We start from the raw sequence: 25,316 nt of genomic DNA on the forward strand, positions 1-25,316 counted from the left end.
CGCTCCGCCGGGCTGAGCTTCCTCGAAAAGAAAGCTTCAGTGGTGCGCCAGAGCGCTGTGAGAACATGGCTCCAATCCCAGCCTCGGATGCGTCCACCTCCACTATGAATGCCAAAGAGGGATCCGGATGCGACAACACGGGAGCCTCGGTAAACAGAGTCCTCAAGCGACAAAACGCTCTGTCCGCCTCAGCCGACCACCGCAGACGCACCGGTCCCCCCTTCAGCAGTGAAGTAATGGGAGCAGCCACCTGCCCAAAACCCCGGATAAACCTCCGGTAGTAATTGGCAAACCCTAAAAACCGCTGCACCTCCTTTACCGTGATGGGAGTCGGCCAATTACGCACAGCTGCAATGCGGTCACACTCCATCACCAACCCTGATGTGAGTACCAATGGTACAACGACTGTGAGGGAAAAAACCCTGTGGCGCAAACACGCACCCCTAACAGAATTAACACAGCAAAATAATCCTGGACAAAGACTAGCAGGCAGCGGAGGTTAATAAACTCACGAAAATTAACTAATCAGACACAGGTGATAACAACAGACACAAACTAAAAATGGATCGGTGGCAGCTAGTAGGCCTTCGACGAGGACCACCGAGCACCGCCCGAACAGGGTGTGTAGGGTGTGTAGAGGGGTATAAATGCTAAACTGCTTACTGACTACACACGAACGTTACTGCATGATTGTTGAGGGTTTACTAACACATGAATTATATTAGCTATGTTAACAATGACATTACTTTAGCTAATATGGTGACAAAGATGTAAGCTGTGTGTAGTAGATATGATATGTTTTGGCTGGGAAAGTTTTTTTTTGCATGGTCAGATACTGCTGATGTTTTGTGCATTGAAGTCCACAAACAAAGGGAAAATGTGAAGAGAAAAGCGCATAGATGCAAGAAGCAATAAAACATGGCTGCTATGAAAGTGAACTGGGGGGTATTCATTCCCTCTGATTCTGTTGAAAAACATTTCTTAAACAGAAGCAAACGTAACTAAACAGGGATAAAAAATCTGGATATTGTCCAATAGAAACTCTCGTTTGCAACTGTTGGACTAATGATTACAGCCTAGATCAGCTAGATGCAGGCAAGAGTGTGCAAGGCGGTATTGAATGTGTCACTGTCTGTCCATGTGTCACTGTCTGTCACCTCAATTTTTTCTCTTGACCTGTGCACCTACATTGTAAACTTTCATTCATAGAGTAGGTTATAGCAACCTCATGATGGGTATAGGGAAAATGTGAGTATCATGTAGTAGCCTAAACCTATCGATGTTACTGGGTGATTGGAATATGAATGACAGTCATCCAATATTGTGTAATAGAAATAAGGCCATGCGCATTAAACATTTTTTTTTGTCCTCCCTCATTTTAAACAGAACCGACTGCCACTGGTCTTCAACTATATAATATGTAAGGAATAATCAAAGAAGGGCTATTTATTCTTTGGAAAATAATGAACGACTTGTAAGGTGTGTTCCACGATGCGCTAGTGGAGTAGAAGTAACCATCCATGGATTATTTTCAAGAGAATGCATAAAGCCTCGAGTTGATTAGCCCTTTGATATCATGGCTATAATTTCACACATTTACCGCTAGAAATGTGTTCAACATCCACTGAAGTAGCTAGCAAGCTTACTAGATAGAACAGTAGTTGCCTTGGTAACAAAAAACTCTTGCTAGTTTAGCTAACCAAACCATCAGTCCTAGCTTGCAACTATGAACATTTAATTTAACAATGTTTTCCATTTGACTTTTGCTTTCATAAGCAGCTCAAACATTGAACATGTAAGAATTAACTATAAAATTTCCACGAGGGGCGAGGATATTGGAAATCAAGCCTACTGGATGATAACTGACTTTTTCCGCAATAACGTAGGTACAGCAGATCCCCCTTATTGTATGGGACACTTATGTGCCTTTGGAGGCCATGAAATTCAGTACTCATCTAAGGAAATGGAAGGATTAACAGTACACATAGATAGCAACAAAAACAGTACCATAGAGGCTCAGAATAAGTTAGAGGAAAAATAAAAATAAATGTAGGCACTTTATCAAGAAAAGTGCAATATATTTTTAAAAATAAAGCAAACTTTGCACCAAATGCACTAAATGATTTATTAATCTTCAACATAGAAATGCTACCAAAAATAATTTACTGAAACTTGTTACAAATGTCAGTCACCCATTTTCACCAAACAATATATTGAAAGAGGAAGTAAAGTACTTTAAGCATATGTTTTTGTTTCAGTCTCCACCATCTCCTCTAACTAAGCTAATTGTATATATTTTTTTCTATTAATAATGTCAAATTAACAGCTGTACAGAAAGGACAAATTACAGAGAGGAACTTCTTGATGCAACTAAAGACCGGGAAAACTCCAGGGCTGGATGGTATACAAGTGGAGGTATACTCAGAGGACCTTTATTAGCATGTTCTAACCACTCATCTATACATGGTAGAATGTCAGACACTCAACAAGGTCGTCTGATTTCATTATTACGGAAACAGGGTTCAAATTGGAAATATAAAGATCCAGTCTATTTACAAAACTGGAGGCCTCTCACAAAAACTTTAGCAAAATGATTAGCGCATAGAATTAAAAAAGGTATTGTCGGATATTATTAATCCGAAATCAGACAGGTTTTTATACTTCAACGATACATTGGAGATAATATAAGACAAGTACTGGAAACAATAGAATACTATTGTCACGGCCGTTGGTGGAAGAAGGTGAGGACCAAGGTGCAGCGTGGTATGTGTTCATAATTAATTTATTAGCAACTGAACACTAAATACGAAAATGACAAAAATAATAACCGAAACAGTTCTGTCTGGTACAGATACGAAACAGAAAACAACTACCCACAAAACCCATGTGGGCAAGACCTACCTAAGTATGGTTCTCAATCAGAGACAACGACAGACCGCTGTCCCTGATTGAGAACCATACCCGGCCAAAAACAAAGAAATACAAAAACATAGAAAAAAGAACATAGAATGCCCACCCTAGTCACACCCTGGCCTAACCAAAATAGAGAATAAAAAGCCTCTCTATGGCCAGGGCGTGACAACTATGAAATATTGGGGAAACCAGGACTGGTTTTCATAGCTGATTTTGAATTTGCTTACCATATTTGCTTATGGTTTTGCCTACACCTAGTGAGCTGCTTTTTAAATTATATGAAGAAAAAAATATTCAATTTTATATGGAATGGCAAGCCAGACAAATTAAAAAGGGCCTATTTATATAACAAATATGAATTTGGAGGACAGAAATGATTAAATATTAAAGCATTAGACCTCTCACTAAAGGCATCAGTCATACAAAAGTTATACCTAAATCCGAAATGGTTCTCTAGTAAATTAGTAAGAATGTCTCACCCCATGTTCAAGAATGGCTTTTTTCCCTTTATTCAGCTCACTTTCAGTTATATGAAAATGAAATCTCCAAAATATTGTTAGTTTTTAAACTAGCCTTAGAAAGTTGGTTGAAATTTCAGTTTAATCCACCTGAAAAAGACAGACCAAATAATACAACAAAGTGGTTAAACTCAAATATACGAACTGCTAAAAAAAAAAAACGTATTTGTCGCCAAATTTTTTTGTAATGTAATTTTTGTAAATATACTGTGTGTTATAGGAAGGTAATGCACACTCTAGAATGCCCTTCAAGCCAATCAGAAACGACTATTCAACAATGCCATGATAAAATTAGCATTACAAACTGGGTGGTTCGAGCCCTGAATGCTGATTGGCCGACAGCCGTGGTATACCATGTGTATGACAAAACACTTATTTTTACTGCTCAAATTCTGTTTGTAACCACTTTATAATAGCAATAAGGCACCTCGGGGGTTTGTGATATAGGGCCAGTACACCACAGCTAAGGGCTGTGTCCAGGCAGTCCGTGCCCTTAGCCGTGGTGTATTGGCCATATACCACACCCCCTCGGGCCTTATTGCTTAAGTATGACAGAGTGAGCTGATGTCAAGTGAGCAGCATCAGTTGTAAAGCAGACAGACACCCACAGTAACGTATTATGCTTGTCATCAACTCGTCAAACATGTATTGGGACTGCTTTCCAAGCTGCCATACAGCAAAGCTACAGTACTTGAGTACAGTTTTTGAATATATTATAGGCAGGGTTTTATTTTATGCTTCCACTCATCATGCTTCTACAGCAAATTCTACTGTAAATACATTACTACCAGCCCAAAAGCCTTAGATTTCTAACCTGTATAATCCAACAATAATTGTTGTTCATGCTTCCTTCTCATCTAATCCACTATCTACTTTATCATCAGATCTCTGCCCCTCCCAGAAATAACACCACTAAAAATAAAAAAATACACAATTTCTCTTAAGATTTAATGAGCAGTGTTTTCGCCAGGGGCGAATGGAGTACAGATTCCAAGTGAGTGCCTTTTGCACTACGTCTCACCTTCTGGTGCACTTAGGAAAAAAAACATCACAGCTGAAACTGCTGGAAGCAAGATTTTTGTTTTTTTACTTTCAATTTTTTAACCACAGCCCCAAAAGCGGTTGATGGAGTCGCTTAGGCAGAATTCTGACACAAATGTGTACTGTTAACTTGGCACAACCAATCAAATTGCAAGGGTCAGATGTGAAAACACATGGGGTAGAGCCAATGCAGGGCAACATAAAAATTAAGGTTGTGTGCGCAGCTGTTAAAAGAGGCAGTGAATATTATGAGACAGTGTGAAAGCCCTCTGATGTTCACTTACGGGTCCTCTCCACTGTAGTCTTCAAACTGAATTGAGAATGCTGCCCTGCTGTGGTTCTGATCAGACGGTTTACTCCCTTTCTCTCTTCTTGGCTCCTCTCCACCCCACTCCTCTCCTCACCAGCTCAGTGTGTCATAGCTAAAAGCTTGTTTCTTTATTCCATCCCGGGACATCATGATCTCCATTTCATCCACAGCTACAATTTGTTGTTTAGCTGCAGGCTTTCCCTTCAAAACATATCATACTTGGTATTCTCATGGCATTGGTTGCAGTGATATAAAGAACTAAGAAGACTATCATCCAGATACGTGCAATGTGAGGTTAACTGGCCTCTCTCCCTGCTACCAGACCCTGTCTGTGTCCCAAATGGCACCCTATTCTCTATTTACCGCACTGCTTTTGACCAGGCTGTCCCAGGCTGCTGCAGAGCCTCTGTGCGTCACTTTGCTCCTGTTGTCTGCCTGTTGTCTCTCACTCTCCCGTGTTACACTGGGCCAAACTGACAGCTCTGACTGCCAGGTCAGTCATCTGCCTGTCGCTTTGGCCTCATCTTTCTGTGACCGGCATTTTGAAGTGTTACTTTATACCTCCAGCTACCACTGGAAAGTCTGTTCTGATTTCTGCCTCAGGCCTTTAGAGGTCCCTGTCATGATCCTTTATCACCCCTCTTCCCCTCTTCCCCTCTAAAATATAAGAATTGCGATACGTATCTATGATCGAGTGGGTGTGTGGCTGAGGGGTTGTTTGGCTGAATGGCTTCAAGTGAAGACAAATGTGTTTAGTCTGGTCTGACCTAGCCAGTGGCCACAGTCAATATAATGTACACATGTATACAATTCAATTAACCCTAAACAAACTCATGATTAACCGTTAGTGATCCTACTCACCCTCTTCAATTCCCCATCGTAGATTGTTGTCTGGAAGGCATCAGAATCCCTGTGTGTTAGCCTTCACACCGATATAGTCCACTGGAAAAGACAAAAGCAAACAAACAGAAAGGGTCATTTCATTAGGATGTATTAGTGATGTCTCATGAAACAACACACTGTCTATTGTTACATTTGTTTAAAGTCAATTCAATTGAATTTTCAGTTCAGATGACACAGGGTTCACACCGAGCCAGTTGCGCAATCAGAAATCCTGAAGTGATAGTTGGACGCACTGACACTTGAATTCCTTCATGCTAATTTGGCCAGCTACAGTACAGTGGTGCAGACAGAGATACCACAGCTAAATTATGAAATAGCTTCTTCAGCCGTTACTCCACAGGCCTTTGTTCTGAAAGAGGAGCCATGAGTACAATTTGAGATAAGCCCCAGCTTTGCCCAAGGTCTAAAAAGAACATGTCCCTGATTACACATCGCCAGTCCCCCTAGCCCTAGGATGTAACACAGCACACGCTGTTCCGGCAACATTATTATTCACACAGACAAGCATCATTGGCTTTGATCATTAGATGTTATCTTTGATGAGACTCCATAACATAAACTTGTAAACTGCCAACAAAAAGAGGATATAATGACTTTGAACACAGTGTTGATTTCCCAGATGAGCTGAATTTATGGTGTGTGCTGTGATTCTCTCTATTCCCAATCTCCCACAATGCCCCCAAATGTTCGTAACAATCAAAATCACTACACACACACAAGGACGCACACACGCAACTCTCTCTCGTCATAATAGGTTAGTAATAAGTTCAGGTAGTCGATTGGAGCACATGGAGGTTGCCTGGTTATGCAGTGCAAAACAGTGCACACAAAAACTGTTTAGGCTGTTTATTTCAGTACACTGCAACCATACCCTAACACGTCCAACCCACCCTCTCCTGTCCTCCTGACCATATCTGTTCCCCAACACTTCATTCATTCAATTCATACCCAATGTAAAATCATGTTTGACAAGGTGGGAAGTAGACCCCCCATCTCCCTCTTTTCACTAACATGAAGAGGGTTATCTGGCTGTTAGAATTCATATTGAGCTTAGCCTAATTCAATTGTCAGCCATTTGCTGCCCTTATTGTAGCAAAGGTCATCATTAACATTAAGGATGGAACACGACTGGAACCACACAAAAAATCCTCTGTCTAGGCCTACTTGGACTCACCTACACTGTCTAGACTGCCTCATTAATTACTGTTGTTATCACGTTATGTTACAAACAAGTGTGTCAATAGCATGGCACCCTCAGTTTAAGTATCAACACGCTTGGCTCTAGATTACACCCATCTATACATACTTTACATTGTTTGTGAGATCAGACATAATATCATTATAATCCGAGTGTTCATTTTTAGTTGTTGCTTTCAGCGCATCTAATTAGTTAAAGTTTCAACTGTAGCAAATTACTTATTTCAAATTCCACAAAAAATGAACACCCATCCAAAGAAATGTAGCTTTCTTCTCTTTCTTGCTTTCTTCTTCTTTCTTGTGATGTAAGTGTAGAGATGTGTTAAATCCCTGACGAAGCTTTAGCATAAGAAACGACATGCACAAGCAAGCGTATGAAAGAGTCACAGGAGTAAAATGAAAATCAATCAAACCTGCGAGATTTAAGTGACAAGTGGATGTTGCACCACTCAAACAGGAAATAGACGGCTGAAAAAGACAGATGCTCAGGTGGACGTGGCACGCGCATTGCTTATTATTATTATGCCTCTTCCCCAGCCTCAGCGCTCTATGACTGATGGGGATCATTTATGAGCCTCTATCTATTACTTCATGTGATGAGGCAGCTTCCCCCCGCTGCAGCGTCAAACCCAGTCACCGGGACGCTGGGGAATATTAAACCAGTGGCACAATGAGAAGATACAGCAGAGGAGCAGAGTAGAGCAGAACAGCCAGGGCCCTTGATGTATGGCACTGCCTAAGGGGCTAGGGGAACACATAACTGCGGGTGGATAATGCAATATGTTCAGATTTGAAGGGACACGGATTGAATTTCTGTGGGAGATGGAAGGTCTGCTACTCTGGCAAAGGAATTAATGGAGGACGTTGATGTAAGGTGAAGAGATTGGGGTTTTGTTTTAAAGCAAACTTCCGCTAGACTTTGCAGGTGGTAGTAAAAGAAGCTCTTGTTGTGTGCCATGTCAGAACAGAGAAAGGGAAGTGACGCGGAAGGAGATTCCTCCACTTGTTCTTTGCCCTCCTGGTTTAAGTTGTTGCAATATAGCCATCTCGTAACATTTATCCTCTTCCATATGCTTTTGCTGTGTGTTATGTGGCAATCTGAGTGAATGTGACATCACATAAAGGCCTCGGTTGGTGGGAAGTGTATGAAATGAAACCTCCCTTGGCCACAGCGTTTTTAGAACGGCTTAGCAACGGCCTCAGGAAAGCATAAGGTGGGTACTATTCAAAGTTAATTAAAATGTAATTTTAGATTATTAGCTGGCAAGGAGAAAGGAGGCAGAGAGAGAGCAATGCGGCAGGCAAAGCAGTTTAAAAGCAGAAAGGAACTGTACGGAAGCATATAGCAGCTGCCAGGGATCATTGTGCTGTAAGGAGGTTTGTTCCACCTCAAAAAGCACAAGAGGATTTCAACACCCACCATCTCAGATTGTTATGAAATCATTTCTGTAGTTATTAACAGATACGATTAGTATTCCTGAAACATTATTTAGTTGAAATATAATTTGATTTCGGGAAAATTTCAGCTAATTGTTTGCACCCAAAATGACCATTTTAATTTCTAGGATTCAGATGTTTCAGGAATGCCAATAGTATCTGTTTCGAACTACAGAAACAATTTCAGAACAACCTGAGATAGTGGGTGTCATGGCTTGCTGAAATGAAATGGAACTATTCAGGATTCAGATGTTAATAATGGGCCCCCTCTCTCCCTCTTCTCAGGGTTGATTTTACAGGCAGTACTTCATCATCTGCACAAGTGATTTGTGGCACTGTTGTTTCACAAACTAATTTGTTTGTCAAAAATAATTTGTCACTCGACTGGCAAACATCTTTTGGAACGGAACGCTAAAAGACAAAGTTGTTGACTTGAAATTGGCTTATTAAAATCCAACCACTGACAAACACACACTAGGAATGAGTTTGCACGTCAAAAGCACATCTGTCAGCGTACAATTTACTTGGACCGGGACAATACCAGTATTGCCAATTCTTTTCCATGGCAAAAATCTTACCACACAGCAGACCAAACTCTGGTCCTTTAAAAACCTACTCTATGTATATAGTGCGCTTACTCTTATAACTCTTGAACCAGTAGCTGTCCCAGAAGTAGCAATATACACAGAACACCTTCCTAATATTGAGTTGCACCCCATTTTGCCATAAGAACAGCCTCAATTCGTCGGAGCAGGGACTACTAGGTGTCGAAAGCATTCCACAGGGATGCTGGCCCATGTTGCCGCCAATGCTTCCCACAGTTGTGTCAAGTTGGCTGGATGTCCTTTGGGTGGTGGCCTAGTCTTGATACAGACGGGAAACTGTTGAGCATCAAAAATCCAGCAGCGTTGCAGTTCTTGACACACTCAAACCGGTGCCCCTGGCACCTACTACCATACCCCATTCAAAGGCACTTAAATCTTTTGTCTTGCCCAGTCACCCTCTGAATGGCACACATACACATTCCATGTCTCAATTGTCCCAAGGCTTAAAAATCCTTCTTTACCATGTCTCCTTCCCGGTATCTACACTGATTCAAGTGCATTTAACAGGTGACATCAATAAGGGATCACACCTTTCACCTGGTCAGTTTGTCATGGAAAGAGCAGGTGTTCCTAATGTTTTGTACACCCAGTGTATGTATGTATGTATGTATGTATGTATGTATGTATGTATGTATGTATGTATGTATGTATGTATGTATGTATGTATGTATGTAAGTAAGAGGAAAGAAGCACCTTGCTCTTGATTACTGGATATAAAACAGTACGTTTGAATGGCGAGAGCCTCTTTGGTGTAATGTGACCACATTCGCTGGTGGTAAAAATTAAATTAAGAGGAATCCTCTGTTCTCCCCGCACCCATTGTTTATCTTTACAATGAAATGTATTATGTCAGAATGCTCAAATGTTTGAATTTTCCAATCAAATGTATGAATTGTGTTAGGAAAATGTTCTATCAGTCTAATTTGCATAAACATTGTGATTGGAAGACAGCTGTGAGGGTTATCAATCAGGATCAAATCCTCTGATCTCCTCAAGCTCATTAATGGTAAAATGTTCATATTTGAAGATTGCCAAAATGCCAGTTTCTTTGGCAAATTACAGGAGTGGCAAGTAGAGGAATGTAATAGTTGAACAGAGACAGCAACCAGGCTAGCTGTGTAGTGCTAGGGCAAAAACGTGCAGCCTTTGGGTCCCCAGGACCAGGATGGAGAACCACTGCTCTAGGCTAGATGATGAAGACCCATTCAGTTCAATAACGACACAGAGAGGATATGATGCAGCTGTAGGCTAATTCTCTGACTTTATGTAAACACACTATGAGGAAGAGAGAACATGAATGGTGACCGGGCGTGAAATTAGCTATTCTCCTAAATAACATGAATATTTAACTTCTATATTGCTTTTTATAATTGAGATTTCTAAGTGTTTCATAAGAAAAAACTAAAACTAACATGCAATATATCATTGCCATTCGTACAAAATGTTACAAATGTACAAAAACATACAGTATATGTTACAAATTGGTGAGGGTAGGAAGCAACACATCTGCCATGCTGATCCTCAACACTGGAGCTCCCCAGCAGTGCGCGCTCAGTCCCCTCCTGCACTCCCTGTTCACCCACGACTGCATGGGCAGGCTCGACTCCAACACCATCATCAAGTTTGCAGACAACACGACAGGCCTGATCACCGACAATGACGAGACAGTCTATAGGGAGGAGGTCAGAGACCTGGCCAGGTGGTGCCAGAATAACAACCTATCCCTCAACGTAACCAACACTAAGGAGATGATTGTGGACTACAGGAAAAGGAGGACAGAGCACGCATCCATTCTCATCGACGGGGCTGTAGTGGTGCAGGTTGAGAGCTTCAAGTTCCTTGGTGTCCACATCAACAACAAACTAGAATGTTCCAAACACACCAAGACAGTCTTGAAGAGGGCACGACAGAGCCTATTCCCCCTCAGGAAACTAAAAAGATTTGGCATGGGTCCTCAGATTCTCAAAAGGTTCTACAGCTGCAACATCGAGAGCATCCTGACTGGTTGCATCACTGCCAGGTATGACAATTGCTCGGCCTCTGACCGCAAGACACTACAGAGGGTAGTGCATATGGCCCAGTACATCATTGGGGCTAAGCTGCCTGCCATCCAGGACCTCTACACCAGCCAGTGTCAGAGGAAGGCCCTAAAAATGGTCAAAGACCCCAGCCACCCTAGTCATAGACCGTTCTTTCTACTACCGCATGGCAAGCGGTACCGGAGTGCCAAGTCTAGGACAAAAAGACTTCAACAGTTTTTACCCTCAAGCCATAAGACTATGTTATGTTACTGCTACTCTCTGTTCATCATATATGCATAGTCACTTTAACCATATCCAAATGTACATTCTACCTCAAATCAGCCCGACTAACTGGTGCCTGTATATAGCCTCGTTACTGTATATAGCCTGTATTTTTACTGTTGTTTTATTTCTTTACCTACCCATTGTTCACCTAATACCTTTTTTGCACAATTGGTTAGAGCCTGTAAGTAAGCATATCACTGTAACCTGTTGTATTTGGCTCACATGACAAATAAACTTTGATTTGATAGCTAGGTAGCTAATGCTAACGTTATCTAGGTGGCTAACGTTACTAAGCTAGGGGTTAGGAGTTAGGATAAAGGGTTAAGGTTAGGGAAAGGGTTAGTTTACATGCTAAGTAGTTGCAAAGTAGCAAAAACGTAGTTACAAAGTTGCAAATAAGTAACCTTCTGCCTTATGTTATAATTGGTATGGTTACTAATTTCAGTGTCCCGGATTCACATTTATAATGTTACGTCTAGTCTATGAGACTAGGCTGCTTAATTATCATTATTCTTCTCCCCCCCATTAGTTCCTAATAGTTTAAACACATTAGTCTCCTTAATTAGGACTAGCAGGGTCACAAGAGATTTGAATCTCATAGTTGTGCCATTATTCCCCAATAGCATAATAAGAGAACGTAGCCTAAATTAAAACCTGAATGGCTTCTCACCACTATCCCCTAGCTCTCCAGACATACTGGACATAGTGTATATAACAAGGGGGTGACTCTGATTAATCATAGGATCCATTAACCTGCTGCCACATGTAGGTCACTCCATTACCTCACAGACCCTTCTGTCTGTGGATGAGCCAACAGATTCTCTCCTCGAGACACAGACTGAATGATGAGTCACAGGCTCACAGGGGCAGAATAGCTCTGTGTGGGCCACAGGGATGATCTTTGGCCTTTGTAGAATAATTATCTTTCATCATGATACAAGGAATAATAAGAAACGTAGAATATCGACTCTCATAGAAGGACCATGAAGGCCTGTGGGTGGGCCACGATTTGGACTGAACTGATCTTAAACTGTACAGCTAGTCTTCGACTATGAGAAATTTGACATTACTCCCACACTGGAAATACTGTAGTATTAAAGTTAAATACCACATGTATCATCCGTTATCATTTAGGCAGGGACTCACTTTTCAGCCTAAAATGAACAACAGTCCTCAGCATTGGAGTAGCTGACGTCACAGAACGATTAAATACACAACATTTATTTTTTTCCATCAGGGGATTTTAAAAAGCTTTGCAGATATTAATCTTTTTTATTCCTTTGTAACGCCACGTTAAACCCAGAAGAGCGCAGTATGCAGTGTGCATAAATAAATTAGAAATGATTCACAAGGTCATCTTTTTGGCTAAGTCAAATTGTCTTGACCTGTAGACATAATTTCAGTGTAAAACGCAGCAGTGACCTGACAATACTGCACAACCAGACGGTAGAGTGGCCATCGCTCTAGACTAGTCTAGGGTTAGGCCTACTGCATAACCAATCAGGTGTTAGGTCAAACGACAGTTGATGGCATTAATCAAGACCATGTTACCCAGATGAGATAATGTAGTGGGAGCTAACACAAGTCTTCCTACAATACACTTTGTCTGCTTTGAATGATCAGGGTCACGGCACCAATGTAACCGATTATTATACATCAACCCTGAGTAATTTACATAATCCAATGTCTTTCAAAATGTAAATATTGGCGTTTTTAAGAACAAAATGTCAATAAACATTTTCTACAAGCATAGGTCTATAGCTAGGTTTCCATCCAATTGGCGACAGATTTTCATGCAAATATTCTAAAATGTTTATATTTTATATTTTCCCACCAGATATGTGTTTCCATCAAACAGACTTATTGTGGATAAAAAGGCTGTGCGTGATGACGTACAGTAGTGCACATAAAAATAACATTTGTGGTTGAATTCCTATGTACTGTTTCCATCGCATTTTCAACACTACTAATGGTATTGTCATAAAAACTGTTGCGTTATATTGCAAATGTGTCTACTCTAGTCTTGGCAAGTGCGCTCTAGCCAATAGCTCACAGATACAGTGCGGGTAGGCTACCTACATGATGATATTATTATGGATAAAATAGATTTTTATTTGTCAAACGACAGCCAAGCATTGATCATCATGTCACCAGAATAAGACCCTGGATATTTATTGGAAAGGAGCATCAAGCTCATCAACGTACACTTTCGCCACGGTTTGAGGTTCATCATAATTGATTTATTCTGTAGCCTAATAAAATGCATGCATTTCCACTGACATTTCTACCATAATTAATTTTACCCACACAAAAGGATCCCAACATGTTGAACGATCAAATTCTCTGTTGCGATTTATAAAATGTATCAGCATTTCCTGCTTCCATAAGCCAGGTTATGACTTTCATCCGTATGAAATCGTTGGATGGAAACCTGGTTGATGTGATGAATAAAAGCACAAGACACAGTTGTGCTTTTAACCCCAGATGGGCCTATCAGAAGTTTCTAAAGCCATTACATAATTTTCTGTAATTTTCCAAGCTGTTTAAAGGCACAGTCAACTTAGTGTATGTAAACTTCTGACCCACAAGAATTGTGATACAGTGAATTATAAGTGAAATAATCTGTTTGTAAACAATTGTTGGAACAATTAGTTGCGTCGTGCACAAAGTAGATGTCCTAACCGACTTGCCAAAACCATAGTTTGTTAACGAGAAATTTGTGGAGTGGTTGAAAAACAAGTTTTAATGACTCCAACCTAAATGTATGTAAACTTCCGACTTCAACTGTATGTGTCTGTCTCTAGGTGAGGTGATGTCATATGGTTTGGAAAGCTGAAAACTCTCCACTGTATGAAAACTGAAAGCTCCCCAAAGTAATTTGCAACAAATGCCGTCTCGAGCAAAGACTTAATGAAATAAATATGTAAAAGCCTAACTGATTGTTTCAAACTCCTTGATCTGCTCCTAGAATCCCATCTTTAATCCTAGATTAAGATTAATAGTGATTTAAACATGCACAATGCATTGGAATCTGTCCCATGTCCTTGTCCTGAGAAAACTGCTCATTTAACACTGTTTTCTTAAAACAGTTTGTTATATCAAATGACATGTTTTATCGATTGATGCATATTTACTTGGCCCTTTGTAGCAATCTGTTTATGTATTGCTCTCATTAATTTAAATATGTGTTAATTCACACATTAAACTGTTTCACGTCAGTCCTTCAAATGTAATTACATTAAAGAAACAATATTTTATCACTTGTTGAGGCAAAGTCAATTTAGTCAATTACTGAGTAGAGTCAGATTTCACCCAATAGAAATGAATTGTTACCAGAAATCTGAAACCCAGATCACATGGATCTCTTCCCCAGACCAACCTGTTAATATTCCTATTTCCTACAAACTCTCCAAAGTTCTGTACTGTAACCTGTACTGTACTGCAAGCTGTATGTTGACAAGTCAATCGTCCAACTTTGCTCCCTCTCTGCGCTAAACCGATAAGATTATGAGCTTTAGGGATCTATCTCGCTCTCCCGTTTCACCAGTAGCTGGGCTGAGAGAGAACAGTTACTGTCTGCAGTACAGTCTGAGGCCCTCTCACCGTCTCATCTCAGGTTGTACACTGCTCATCTCAGGTTGTACACTGCAGGTTGAGTTCCTCTTCATATCCACTAGGAGGGTGACAAAATGTTGTGCACTAATATATATATATATATGTATATATATTGGGAGGCATAACATATGAGACATTCACAGCCTGCCTGTGCTGTAATAAAGAAACACTTTGTTGCCTTGTTGGGGACTAATCCCCTTTTCTAGGATGCAAAGGATTCTCTGCGTCAGCTGGAATGATTCAAGTCAATGCTGCTGTTGGCATTGCCACTCTCAGTCAGTCAGAACCACAACTAATATGCTGCTGGCAATCCAACCCCCCCTCCCTTCTCCTCTTTCCTCCCCACCTCGCAGTTCTTTCTTCCCATTCTGCCATCCATTGTGACAGAGCCTAGCTCCTCATATAGCTGAGGATCCTCTGTTCCTCCACCCCAGCTGCAGTGGCCCAGATACTGTTAGTGGATTATTCCTCTGACATCACTGCATTGTGCGTTCCCATGCATTTTTCACTGCCTTTTGTGCGGGCTGTAACCACTCTTGATCTGTGTGTTTAAGCCTGTGGCCTTGCCCAAAGTGGTCTGACTGCAGTCACTGCACTTTTTCCTTCAGGAGGCTTGAGTGGCTCCATCCTCCCAGCAGGGGATCACACTGCACGCGCACACAGAACGATGCTCATGCACGCGCACACAGAGCGATGCACATGCATGCAAGCGCGCACACACACAGGACTTTACTCTCCACCAATACACAGTTTTGTCTCAACAGAACCCACTACCAATTAGAGATAAGAAGCTGCGTTGGCAAGTTGATTAATTAAGCAGGCTTTTGCGATAGTCTCTGCAAGATACTGTATACATCCCGGTTTCATTGTTTACATGGCATACTTCCCTACATTCCTCTTCCAGAGGGTAGAAGTACACAGGGGCGAGTGCATGGGGAAATCCTCATCCAACCTAAAAGTGGATCCTTCACAGTCTAGTTATAGTATCGGTCACTGTAAGGCTACCACAACCACACCACCACCCTCATCCTACAGAAACCAGGCCAGTATCACAAATCTGAACACTTAGCTCATGAGCTGGGACACTAACCTACTGAACCGTACATCCATCCATAATTCACACAGCATGGTACTACGTGAACATTCTCTGAATAGCTTCTACAGTTGAGGGGAGCGCTGAGCAAAGACAGAATAACAGCAAGTATGAGAACCAATTTCATGACTGAGAGCTGTATAAAGTCAATTTCTGATCATCAACAGCCATTCACCATGACAAATAATGTAACAGTGAGTTACTTTGAAACGCTGCACTGTGCAAGTTTGGTGGTGAGGTCTGCTTGGCGCAATCCATGGTTCTGAACTAGCACCACTGATCTGATACTGTGTGAATAATACAGCCTTATCTCGGAGTTTGACAGCATTCAATCTACAACCCTAACAGCAGTAGGGATATGAGATGAAGGAATATGGGTGATATCTGTCTTGTGTGCTTACCGCTGTTAAATCTTACGTAGAATCTACTATGGCAGTCACAATGGCTCATCATAATGGCTAAATGTGACTCACCACCAGGATTATTTTCGGTTTTATGTAGCAAAATTTGAAATTGTGTTTTTACATTATATAAAAGTAGAGACTTAGAGCTACAAAATGGTATATCATACACTGCATTTGAGGAACAATGGGGAAGTAATTCTGCTTTGAAAGTTGATCAACTTGTAAACTCACTTTTGAGAAAATCGCCTTTGAATGTTTTTCTATCTAGTGAAGAGCTCTTCTTTGTCTACACCCATTCAGCATCGTTCACACCCTCACCCTAAGCTTTAGCCCCACCCATCTAGTTTCGCTCTCGAAGCGAAACAAATCGACGCTCTGGCCGATGATTTGTTTACCTCCGGATAACATGAAAACAGCCTAAATTGCTGGCAACAATTTCATTACGTTTTTTGCAGACCTTTACTAACACCGGCCATATTCAACGGGTGTTGTACACACGTCACATTAGCTAACAAGCCAGCCAGCCAATGTTAGCTAGTTAAACAATAAACAGTGCCAACAATGCCACAGTGCTGGGAGCTAACCAACCATGTTCAATGTTAGCTAGCTAACATTAGGCTCTAACCTGAACAGCACACGGTTCTGGGAAACGAAAAATAACGTCAGCTAGGGAGCCAGCCAGCTAACGTTACCCATCTAGCTAACAGTACACTTTAGCTTAAGACATATAGCTTGCTAGCTAGGTAAACAATATACCTAGCTAGGTAAACACCATGTAAGTGCACACACATCACATAATGTTAGTTAATGACCCAGCCAGCTAACATTAGCTAGTTAAACAACAATGAACAGTGCCAACAATGCCACAGTGCTGGGAGCTAACCAACCATGTTCAATGTTAGCTAGCTAACATTAGGCTCTAACTAGAAGACCAAACGGCTCTGGGAAACAAATGATAACATCAGCTAGGGAGCCAGCCAGCTGATGTTAGCTAGCTAGCTAACAGTACACTTTAGCTTGAAATGAAGCCCCTTTCTGTCAACATTAGAAACATGTAATATCTGAAAATGTAACATTAGCTAGCTAAACACTAGACTATCTTACCTGTATAGATCATCTTGCATGGACGCGTCTCCCTGTCAGGAATGCCATACCACAGTTGCCCTTAGTTTGAAGATGTAATCCGGGGACAGATATTTCCTCCATCTCTTTAGCTATCATTCTCCAATTCCACGGATTTTAAAACTTGATCCCCCAGAAAGTGGAGAGCCACACTTATGCAGCTCCACTATACAATATTTAAGAAAAAAGCTGTGTCCGACAGTATTACCAACAGACTGCCAAGCTTCTATGGCAAACCAATCCGAACTCCTCTCTCGGCATGTCCAGCCCACTCATTATCTCAGCCAATCATGGCTAGTGGGAAGGTTGCTACCTTTTCTGTGGCTTAACCAACTAGACTCATAATATAACAATTTGATTCTTATTTACAGATGGCATATGATTTTGATATTAAGGCACATGAACGTTCACATGTTCAAGAAGGCATTTCTGGCAAAAAATAATGTTTACATTCAAATGGCTCCCCTGTGAAGTCGTGACTTGTGACATATGCCTAGTTTCCTGAATCAGGTCACAAATGTAATAGTTTCTTTAGAAAGGTGAAAGCCATGTTTTGATATCTTCACAGTACCGCGAGTTAAATAGAAAAATGCATTAATTATCACATGATAGCCCACTAATGTGTAATTTCATGATTCATCTTGGTTTCATGAATACACAGAAATCATAGTTATATGGCATGTAGTAGTATTGCATTGTGGCATTCCAAGATTGGATGATATCCGTCATTCTGAAAGGAATCAATACAGTGACTATTAAACCATGAAATACACAAACCTAAATTCCACTTTTTTGTCGACCATTGACATTTAAGGATAACATATGACTAGTAAATTATGGGAACCAACATATCTACTTGAGAATTAAGTGAAACATTGCAGTCAGAATTTGGAGTAAGAGACAGCTCCCCACCATTTACTGGTTTCTATAAAATAACATTTCCATCTTTGTCATTAACTGATATTACAGTAAGCTCTCTTTTGTACTGCACTTTTATAGCTTCAGACAGGGATTGATAAAACATATGGCCTGGGCAAAAATCTATAGAGCTTTTGATATTCATAACATTATCAAATAAATTATAATTTCAAGAACTGCAGAACCAAGTCAATTACTGTATTTGTATTTCGTTTGGAAAAAATATTTTTATCTCTATTCACTCTCCCAGAGGACTTGTTGAGATGAGGATTCAAGTAATTAGAAAAATGAACCCGTTAATCCATTATGAAACAGCTCTCATAGCGTGCAGGTTAAAGTATGTCAAAGAAGTAGATTAATAAAATGATAATTTAATACAGACATATCAAATGTTATTTGTTACAGGCTTCGTAAACAACAGGTGTAGACTAACAGTGAAATGCCAACAACGCAGAGAGAAAGAAAATAGAGAAGTAATAACGTGTAATAATAAAAGTAAAAAATACACTGAGAGTAACGATAACTTGGCTATATACACGGGGTACCGTTACAGAGTCGATTTACAGGGGTACGAGGTAAATGTGTACAGTGTCTATATAATATATATAGAGAGAATAATCAAAAATAGCCATTCTGATCAATTTAAAGTGTATTATAATAATGTACTCTAATCTTTTTATAATCTCAAACAGCTATCATAGTACACTCATAGTAAACATCAAATAAGGACATACTGCTTTCCCGGGAACAGGCCCAAATCCCTGTCATTTACGTGAAGATGGAGGTCAGGCTGTCTTCTGAAAATTTGTAAACGATCTAATAAACCCCCACTGCCATCCGTTCTACTAGCTAACATGCAAACATTGGAAAATAAAATGGACGACCTAAGAGGAAGATTAAACTACCAACGGGAAATTAAAAACATAATATCTTATGCTTCATGGAGTTGTTGCTGAACGATGACATTATCAACATACTGCTGGTTATGTATTGGCATGATAGAACAGTGGCGTCTGGTAAGACAAGGGGGAGTCAAACTATGTATATTTGTAAACAACAGCAGCTGGTGCACGATATCTAAGGAAGTCTCAAGGTTTTGCTCACCTCAGGTAGAGAATCTCATGATAAACTGTAGACCACACCATCTACCTAATCTGTAATTTCATAGCTGTCTACATACCACCACAGACCGATGCTGTCACTAAGAATGCACTCAATGAGCTGTATTCTGGCATAAGCGAACAGGAAAACGCTCATCAAGAGGCGACGCTCCTAGTGGCCGGGGACTTTAATGCAAGGAAACTTAAATCCGTTTTTACCAACAACAACAACAACAAATTCTAGACCACCTTTACTCCACACACAGAGCTCTCCCTTGCCCTCTATCTGGCAAATCTGACCATAATTATATCCTCCTGATTTCTGCTTACAAGCTAAAATTAAAGCAGGAAGCACCAGCAACTCGGTCAATAAAAAAAGTGGTCAGATGAAGCAGATGCAAAGCCAGAGGACTGGTTAGCTAGCACAGACTGGAATATGTTCCGGGATTCTTTCCGATGGCATTGAGGAGTACACCACATATGTCATTGGCTTCATCAATAAGTGCATTGATGACGTCGTCTCCACAGTGACTGTACGTACATACCCCAACCAGAAGCCATGGATTACAGGCAACATCCTCACTTAGCTAAAGGCTAGAGCTGCCGCTTTCAAGGAGTGGGACTCTAACCCGGAAGCTTATAAGAAATTCCGCTATGCCCTCCGATGAACCATCAAACAGGCAAAGCTTCAATAAAGGACTAAGATCGAATCGTACTTCACTGGCTCAGACGCTCGATGGATGTGGCAGGGCTTGCAAGCCATTACAGACTATAAAATGGAAGCACAGCCGAGAGCTGCCCAGTGACATGAGCCTACCAGACGAGCTAAACGACTTTAATGCTCGCTTCAAGGCAAATAACACTGAAACATGCATGAGAGCACCAGCTTTTCCGGGCAACTGTGTGATCACGCTCTATGCAGCCAATGTGAGTAAGACCTTGAAACAGGTCAACATTCACAAGGCCGCAGGGCCAGATGGATTACCAGGATGTGTACTGCGAGCATGCACTGACCAACTGGCAAGTGTCTTAACTGAAATTTTGACCTCTCCCTGTGCGAGTCTGTAATACCAACATGTTTTAAGCTGACCACCATAGTCCCTGTGCCCAAGAACACTAAGGCAAACTGCCTAAATGACTACAGACCCGTAGCACTCACGGCTGTAGCCATGAAGTGCTTAGAAAGGCTGGTCATGGCTCACATCAACACCATTAACCCAGAAACCCTAGACCCACTCCAATTTGCATACCGCCCTAACAGATCCACAGACGATGCAATCTCTCCACACTGCCCTTTCCCACCTGGATGAAAGGGACACCTACGTGAGAATGCTATTCATTGACTACAGCTCAGCGTTCAACACCATAGTGCCCTCAAAGCTTATCAATAAGCTAAGGACCCTAGGACTAAACTCTCCCTCCACAACTAGATCCTGGACTTCGACGGGCCGCCCCCAGGTGGTAAGGGTAGGTAACAACACATCTGCCACGCTGATCCTCAACATGGGGGCCCCTCAGGGGTGCGTGCTCAGTCCAATCCTGTACTCCCCGTTCACTCATGACTACACAGCCAGGCACGACTCCAACACCATCACTAAGTTTGCCGATGACAACAGTGGTAGGCCTGATCACAGACAACGATGAGACAGCCTATAGGGAGGAGGTCAGAGACCTGGCCATGTGGTGCCAGGACAACAACCTCTCCGTCAAGATGATCAAGACAAAGGAGATGAATGTGGAAAACAGGAAAAGGAGGACCGAGCATGCCCCCATTCTCATCGACGTGGCTATAGTGGAAAGCTGAGAGCTTCAATTCCTTGCTGTCCACATCACCAACAAACTAACATGGTCCAAGCATACCAAGACAGTCATGAAGAGGGCATAAAAAAACAATTCCCCCTCAGGGGACTGAAAAGATTTGGCATGGGTCCTCAAAAGTTTCTACAGCTGCACCATCGAGAGCATCACTGCCTTTTATTGCAACTGCTCATCCTCTGACAGCAAGGCACTAGAGAGAGTAGTGTGTATGGCCCAGTACATCACCGGGGCCAAGCATCCTGCCATCCAGGACCTCTATACCAGGCGGTGTCAGAGGAATGCCCTAAAAATGGTCAAAGACTCCAGCCACCCTAGTCAAAGACTGTTCTCTCTGCTACCGCACGGCAAGCGGTACCAAGTCTAAGTCCAAGAGGCTTCTACCCCCAAGCCATAAGACTGCTGAACATGATTTGCATTGCCCCCTCACCCCCTCTTTTACACCGCTGCTACTCTTATTATCTATGCATAGTCACTTTAATAACTCTACATACATGTACATATTACCTCAATTACCTTGACTAACCGATGCCCCCACACATTGACGCTGTACCGGTACCCCCTGTATATAGTCTCGCTATTGTTATTTTACTGCTGCTCTTTAATTACTTGTTCCTTTTATTTCTTATTCGTATTTTGTAAGCCTTTCCCTGTAAGGCTTACAGGGAAAGACATGTATATACTTCCCTGTAAGGGCTACACCTGTTGTATTCAGCACATGTGATGAATAACATTTCATTTGATTTAAATAATGCATATACTGAAACATCAACATGTCAGAACTAGTGGCTGTTCCTGAAACAAGACAAATCTTTCAACAAGACAATTCCTCTCCACAGAATTTTGTGATGTTTTCACATAAAAAATTATACTCTGAAATTGAGAAATAGACTGATACAGTGAATGATGGGGAAATTATATAAAGTTAAGTTGACCAGTCAATCTGCCACCATCTGTTAGCAATCAATTTGACTATCTTCCAATTCACTGACAGTGACTCACAGTGTACACTCACATAGGTTACTGTTGTGTCATCACAGAGGTCTTTAACCAGCCATACCCAGGGTACAGTAGTTAGTCACTTGGGCTCCTCAGCATGTCCTGTTGAGTCTGTCAGAGCACACAGTTCCCCAAATCCTGATTAACATGTTACAGTCACAACTGCCGAGGCTGGAAGAATGACAAGATTATAATCTCTCCACCTCTTTCCTACAGCGCTCTCGATTTGTATGGTTGGGGACCTGGGGTTTACAGATACAAACCTATGTTGTCGGTGTAACTCAAGATCACGATAGCCCACTGAGCTACAGTAGAGCTTAGGCATGAGCTCTCGGAGCTAGCATGGGTCTTCAGGTCTCAGGTAGAGTTACTCATTCTGTACACCTAACCACCTCAGCCACACTTGCATGCATTCTCTTTTGAAGAAAATTTGTGCTTGGTCAAAACATGTTTGGGTAGAGAAAAATACTGTGTGTAAAATGATGCAAGAATATTTCACAAAAGGAAGTATATATAATTTAACTAAAGGATTTAAAAATAGCTGTATAGCTATGGCCCATTAGAGTAATCTTCACATGCTCCAAAACAGCCAGCTATTGAAATGTAATTAACCTTCTCACAGAGACACCAAGCAGTCGGAAGAGTCAACATCTCGTGAGGTGACTTGACACAAATCTAGAACAAAAAACTCAAACCGGGTAAGGATTCCTCCTCTAAGAATGTTCTAAAAAATAACAAGACACCTGATTCAGAAAGGCGACTTGGTAGGGTGCCAAGGAACATTGTGAAGTCAAGGGACTGGACTGGCAAGGGTCCAGCTAGAAATGAAAAGTGAAGCACGCTCCAGTGGTCAGTCGGTTCCTGCCTGTCAGATCAACTACAGATGTAGAACCTTCATTTGATCTTAACTTTAAAACTTGTAGGGTATGAGGTTTAAAAAGGCTTCTGAAGTTTGTAATTTCCACATGGACATTTTTGACATGATTTTACCTTACGAAAAATGCATCAACCCTTACAAAAATGTCCATTAATTATACTCCACATATTAATTAACATTTCCTGTCGCTGCAGGATTATTTTTACTTCTGTAGCAAATTAAGATCTGACATCTGTAGTGTGGAGTGTAGGGACCAGGGGAGAGATTCAGGCCACGCCTTCGGCACATTCAATTACAAAGTAAAGACGAACACAAAAGGCATGCAGTGCAATAGGGAAAGTAGTTTTACTAAGGCACATTAATAAACTATGATTCAGACATTTGGGAGTGAATAAATGACTCAATTTTTTTTAAATGAACACAGTTTGGGGTCATTTCAACTCAAATTATGTATTTCCTAATGAGCCAAAAATCTATAATTAGCTAAATATTGAAATGATCATCAGGATTGGAGCTGTGGTGTGTAACAACATATTTAGCACACCTTCACATAATAATATATGATACTCAGGGGAGTGACTTGAATAGTTTTTTTACCCAGCAAAATATGAATCATCCATTTATTTGAGAGCCAGGCAGAAGTGAGACTTAATACATAGAAATAGTCAACAACATTTTCCATGCACAAGCAGACATGTTTCATGATAGTACATCCATTTTGCGCAATGTGAAACATGACAAGTTGTTCAATTTCCATTTTGTGGTTACTGAAGTCTGATTTGGATATATTTGGCTATTTTCGCATTATATGTAGAAGTGGTCCCTTTTCAGGTTTAGAAAAAGTGACTTCTAAATGCTAACTCCCGTTCGTATAAGCTGGTTAGCATAGCTAGCATACATAAGATACAGTGCCTTGCAAAAGTATTCATCCCCCTTGGCATTTTTCCTTTTGTCGCATTACAACCTGTAATACAAATAGATTTTTTATTTGAATTTCATGTAATGGACATACACAAAATAGTCCAAATTGGTGAAGAGAAAAAAATAACTTGCTTCAGAAAATTCAAAGAATTCAAAAAAAGAAAAGTGGTGCGTGCATATGTATTCACCCCCTTTGCTATGAAGCCCCTAAATAGGATCTGGTGCAAACAATTGCCTTCAGAAGTCACATAATTAGTTAAATAAAGTCCAACTGTGTGCAATCTAAGTGTCACATGATCTGTCACATGATCTCAGTAAATATACATCTGTTCTGAAAGGCCCCAGAGTCCGCAACACCACTAAGAAAGGGGACCCACCAAGCAAGCAACACCATGAAGACCAAGGAGCGCTCAAAACAGGTAAGGGGCAAATCTAATCTGCCCGAGGGAGTTATTCAAATGGCCCCTCCGTTGCGATGTCCCCTGAATGCCCATCTGTTAGACGTGGCCCACTAGCTGTCTGGAGCATATCAGCTTTTAGCTGAATAGGTCCATCGGACAATTTCTTGGGCCACTATACCTATTCTGTCATTTGGACTGGTCCCCTTTACCGCACAGAACTGGTACCCATTACCAATCCATTACGACTGGTCTACCGACGTAAACGCACAAGGAGGCTCCGCACAAGGAGGCTATAAACAGACTTCCCCCGTTGCGATGTCTCTCTGAGGCCCTTCTGTTAGCTTGCTAGCCCCAGCCCGCTAGCTGTCTGAATCGCCGCGTCTCCAACCACCCTCACTACTCACTGGACCCTATGATCACTTAGCTACGCATGCCTCTCCTTTATGTCAATATGCCTTGTCCATTGCTGTTCTGGTTAGTGATTGTCTTATTTCACTGTAGAGCCTCTAGCCCTGCTCAATATACCTTAGCCAACCCTTTAGTTCCACCTCCCACACATGCGATGACATCACCTGGTTTAAATGTTTCTAGACACAATCCCTCTTATCATCATCATCACTCAATGCCTAGGCCTATCTCCACTGTATTCACATCCTACCATAACTTTGTCTGAACATTATGCCATGAATCTATTCTATCGCGCCCAGAAACCTGCTCCCTTTACTCTCTGTTCCGGACGTACTAGACGACCAGTACTTGTAGCCTTTAGCCGTACCCGTATCCTACTCCTCTGTTCCTCTGGTGATGTAGAGGTTAATCCA

General features: G+C 41.3%; 1 protein-coding gene across 6 annotated transcripts in view; it reads right to left on the minus strand.

Moving 5' to 3' along the window:
- LOC110508699 (disks large-associated protein 1-like) overlaps nt 1–25,316 on the minus strand; it is a 120,243-nt gene that overhangs the window by 72,305 nt on the left and 22,622 nt on the right. For all 6 annotated transcript variants that reach the window (XM_090225619.1, XM_036966553.2, XM_090225618.1 and 3 more), the window contains exon 2: nt 5,644–5,724. The gene's annotated coding sequence lies outside the window, so the exon portion shown is untranslated. The remainder of the gene's footprint in view (nt 1–5,643; nt 5,725–25,316) is intronic.

This window comes from Oncorhynchus mykiss, chromosome 28, assembly GCF_057628025.1.
Source record: "Oncorhynchus mykiss isolate SJ-2025 chromosome 28, ASM5762802v1, whole genome shotgun sequence".
Taxonomy (NCBI): domain Eukaryota; kingdom Metazoa; phylum Chordata; class Actinopteri; order Salmoniformes; family Salmonidae; genus Oncorhynchus; species Oncorhynchus mykiss.